This window comes from Gobius niger (genome assembly GCF_951799975.1).
Source record: "Gobius niger genome assembly, chromosome: 16".
Taxonomy (NCBI): domain Eukaryota; kingdom Metazoa; phylum Chordata; class Actinopteri; order Gobiiformes; family Gobiidae; genus Gobius; species Gobius niger.
Window position 1 is genome coordinate 7,954,286 of NC_136867.1, and position 5,151 is coordinate 7,959,436.

The following is a 5,151-nucleotide window of genomic DNA, read 5'->3' on the forward strand; positions in this document are numbered from 1 at the left end:
CCAGCGCTAACGAAGCAACACAGGCGTTTCCGGTCAGGTCTTTCACACAAAAACGATTCAAAACAATAACAGTTCAATAAGTGAGTTTAATGGGCCTGCTACTAACTTATTGAACTGCAGTGTTCTGAGATGTGTAGTGTGGGCCTAATTCTACACACATTTTCTGGAAGAGAGAAATTAACATAAGATCAATGACAGTAGGGATTGTCATGGAGGGTATTTTATTTTTGCTTTAAAGGAAAATAATTGCAGTCTACAGTAAAAGCTAATACTATGGAGATTTTGTGATTATTTTATATTTTATTTTATTTTATTTTTATTTTATTTTTATTTTTATTTTTATTTTTATTTTTATTTTTATTTTATTTTATTTTATTTTATTTTATTTTATTTTTATTTTTATTTTATTTTATTTTATTTTATTTTATTTATTTATTTATTATTTTTTTTTATTTTATTTTTATTTTTATTTTTATTTTATTTTTTATTTTTATTTTTATTTTTATTTTTATTTTTATTTTTATTTTTATTTTTATTTTTATTTTTATTTTTATTTTTATTTTTATTTTTATTTTATTTATTTTTTGTTGAAAGCACTGTTTCCTGTGTGCTCGTGCGCTTGACAGAGCTTTGACGAAGCCATAGAGGCGGTTGAGCAATAAAGAGTTACTAACGCCCCCTGTTGGCGTGTTTGAACTTTTGTTTTCCTTCTTAAAAGTAGGCTTCACGAATAACAGTGCAACTAGCCTAGCCTGCCTGGCAAACCAGCCTTTACTTCAATAACAACAACAAAATCCAATGGAAGCGTACATGGCCGTCTTTCTGTGTTTGGAAATGTTCTTTGTGCAAGTAGCAAGTCAGGCGACAGAGATGGATGGCACAACTATCAACATGCTTCTGCTAGGACTTAGCATTAACCTTTTTTAGTTTACTACTGACGGCTTTTTGAGTGAATAGGCAATATATTTTTTTTTTTAATCGTTTAAAAGCATGGAAACCCTGATTAAGCAGTTGTGGCGGTATTCCTGCATTTCTTATCACTGCCTGCAGGTGGCGACAGTACACCAAGTTTGCCTGTCTCTTGGTAACCCTATCTTTTGGCATAAGTCTAATCACAGCCTATGTTTCAAATAGCTTGATTATGATGATATTATGATTTTCAGCCCAACTTGTTTTACACCAACTTTAAACTCACAAAAATAGTGCCTTAGTACATGTTGATCTAAATAAGCCGCACTTTGGACACTTTTATGAAGCTATCCAAAGTCACATTTTTGGTGTTTTCTGCTGAGGACCTGTTTACGTAAGTGTTCTGGCCTGTGAGTGTGACTCCTCCCAGAGATAGAGATGGTGAATAAGATAAAACAAATGATTATCCCAATGCGCCTGGCAGGATGTCCCAAACATTATTTCTTTCCCCTCACCAGACTGACTGCTGACAAGAGCCAAGATGTTCTCTGTCCTGAGGAAGCCCACCACAAGGACCATCCTGTGTGACCTGCGGAACGCCCACAGCAAGGCACCAAGGGAGAAGATCGGACCCATGGTAAGACTCACTCAGTGTCTGTGATGGCAAGAGGGCAACTCAAGAGTTTGAGGACCAGAATTCGTTGTAATATACTGTAGTATAAACAATAGATGAGAAGGATGAAGTTGTACAGTAAATTATCAAATGGCACAAGGGAAGAATGTTAGCACAAGTTAAAGCCACACTGCGGAACATTAAAGGTTTTGTGGCAGAAGCATCTACAAGGAGACACGCTGGAGCTGGAAATGTCCTGCTCTCTGCAAAATTACAAGTTAGGTCCGAGTAGAGGTGAGCCCACTCAAAGTAAGTACACATACTTTGTATTTTCAGGTATTTTTTACCAATGAAAACCAACAAAATGTATCAAATAAGACTTGTATGTTACTTGAATGTTAGGCAGTGTGAGTTTAAGTTCGGAACTACTTTATAAACAGCAGAGGTGGGTAGTACTCAGTTATATTTACTATTACTATACTTATAGGGCTGCAACTAACGATTATTTTGGTAATCGATTAATCTACCGATAATTTTTTACGATTAATTGATTAATCGCTTGGCTGTGAAAGGTGCATGGAAATTGTATTTTTTTCAATTTTTTGACCATATAAAGCTAAAGTGGCGCCGCTTGAGGACAAGTTGATGGAGTAAACTTAAAGTAAACGTTTGTTGGAGGCTCTTTGTGCTAATTCTGCTTTCTGATTGGACGAGACAAAGACAGATATTAATGAAATTTACAACGTACAAAACACTGCAGACCCTCACTTTAAAAACAAAGTAGGTTTTCATTCAAAATACATAATTTTCATGTCTTTTTTGCTCTATTTTAGTCTGTGTTTACTAGAAAACGATTAATCGATTACTGAAATAGTTGACAACTATTTTAATAATTGATTAGTTGTCGATTAATCGATTAGTTGTTTCAGCCCTATATACCTAATACAGTATATTTAGTGCATGTGCTTGAGTAACTTTTTGAAGTAATTGTGCTTCTGAGAGTAGTCTTACCATATGGTACTTTTTACCTCTACTTGAGTAATATACGGAAGTATCTGTACTCTTACTTGAGTGAAAGAAAAATATTACTCGTTCCACAGTGAGTCTTTATATGGGAAAAGTGTCATGATGTGTCATGAATAGATGTTGTTTGTGTTTTATGTACTTCATTCTTCTTCTTCTTGAGTAAAATAATTTAAACCCAAAATGGTGCAAAATGTTACCGATGTAAATCATATGTGCATACTGTTGTTCTGCACAACTAAAAATGGACTTGTCACATATTTTGTTCCCCCTGTAATAGTTTTGAACACTTTTGAGATACTCACCTCCACTTATGATTTACTGTCCATACTTTTGCGTAGCACTTTTTGCCGAGTACTTGCACTTGTACTTCAGTAGTGCTGCTTGGAAGACACCGTTTTCATGAAGCCTGTATCAGTATCATCCCTTTATTGGCTCTAATACGATCAAGTCAAGCGCGCTGTGTTCCCGGCGTCTGCAGAGTGGCTGACATGTTTTATTCATTTTTCTATCCATAGTCCGCGCGCCCGCAGCCCTGCATGGCGTGTGTGATGGGGATGGACGGGGAGCTGTGCGGCTCGTGTTGATACCACTACGAAACTGTTGATCTGTCCTGGGGGGCGAGCATAGGCCTTTTACAAAGACAGGCGGAGGTTAGAAATACTAAAGTGCAATGGGACACAGGGACTATCATGGTAGGGGGATATAAACGGGGTGACGCACAAGGACTTGACAGGATGATGCGATTGGGACAGTCTTTTGCAGGCACTGCTGACTAATCCCTTCTTTTCTACAGAGATTACATGATGCCACAAAAGGCCAATATTATGATTAACGAACATGCTGCATATTGTCTAAATGATTGTTCCCCACCTGCTAATAAGATGGTGCTCTTTTGTGTTTTATTAAGACAACATTCTAGTCTGTAGCACAACTGCAGTCTTGGCTTTATTCAAACTGCTTTACTCCCCTCTTTTATAAATCTATACTTAAAGGTGCATTATGCAACTTTTTATGTAGAAGAAGAAGATGATATTAGTGTGTATTTGACCTTTGAGCGGCTGTGTGAGTGGTCAGCATGGCTCTCTAGGACGCTCCAGGATCAATTGTTTAGAAGGTTTTCTCTGCTGCGTTGTAGAGACCACCGTGATCAAAAGTAAAGGCGCCATGTTGACCACTCACACAGCCGCTTGGTCACTACAAGGTCAAATACGCACTAATATCAACTTTAATTTTCACGTAAAAAGTTGCATCGTGCACCTTTAATGAAGGGCATTTCAAGTTGCTTATATCTGTGATAATAATGGCACAATGGGCTAAATGTTTGTCCACCGACTGAAGGTTTTTGAGCCTATAATTTGTCTGTCAAATCACAAAGCAACAGGTTTTCTGCGATAGTTTTTGTTAACTCAAGGGGGGAAAAGTGATGAAAACAAAGTGTGTATTTATTCGCAACTAACGTCATCCTTCATCAGGAACATTGTTTTATTGTCCAAGGCAGTTTTCAGACTAAGGAGCACCTAACAAAAAGGTTAATCAGATCTACAATAGGTCTACAATAGTAAATCAGGGCTGTAGCCTGAATAAAATAGGCTCTGGAAGCTGTAGTATGAACAGCTAAAGTAATAGATGATTTATTGTTGTTTACACTGCTCTGACATATTGTTTTTTGCTGTAAAAATGTAACTATGATAAATAGTTGATATATAATGGTTTAATATGGCACACAGTAGACTTTTCAGTTGATTTTGTTTTACAGAAGTCTGCCTTTGTCCTGCTGGTGTTCTCTGTGACTCTCCTGGCCCCAGCTGGATGGATCCTGCACCACATCCCGGAGTACAGAAACAGATCTTCTCCCACCACTGACCGAAGCGACCTGTGAACTCCTGCGCCAATAAATATTTGTACAATCTCACATTTTGTACACATTATTTCTCACACTAATCGTCTCGAGGAGCGCTTGCTTGTTGTTGTACGTGCACAGCTTATTGGACAGGATGTTGCTTCTTATCAGATGCTGAAGGGAATATTTATGCAAACACTGCCTCAGACTGTTTACCCTCAGCCTAGGGTGCTTGATTAGTATGTTCAGCTTGAGTTGCACTGGACATTGCTGTTTTATGTCTCCAATCAAAGTCATTCAGCACTCATTTCTGAGGCATCTGCTGCCACTGAAAGGAATGAAAACCTGCCTCCAACCAAAAAAAAGCTTACATTGAATATGCAGGATTATCAAACACACGTGAATGAAACAAAATGGAACTTTTAGGATGACAAGAATTCAAATCAGGGCAACCCACAATGCGAATTGAAATCGCCTGTTGCATTTTGCGCATTTCATTCCAAATATTAAACTCCAAACACTTAATAGAAGCTGGTTAGTTCTCCCTCGCTGTCTGTTGTGTCTGCTCAGAAAGGACTATTGGTGAAATCTTGAATGACAATTTGTCAAAACCCGGGTTAGTCCATTTTGGAAAGGTGCGCCGTGGTCATTTACGCACAGCCACGTTATATGCGCAAAAACGCTGTGATCCAATCCTGCTCAGCTCAAAGCCGTTCGGACGACTGGCTCCCGTTTCGTTTGTCCCGTTAAATGTTGGGGGAAA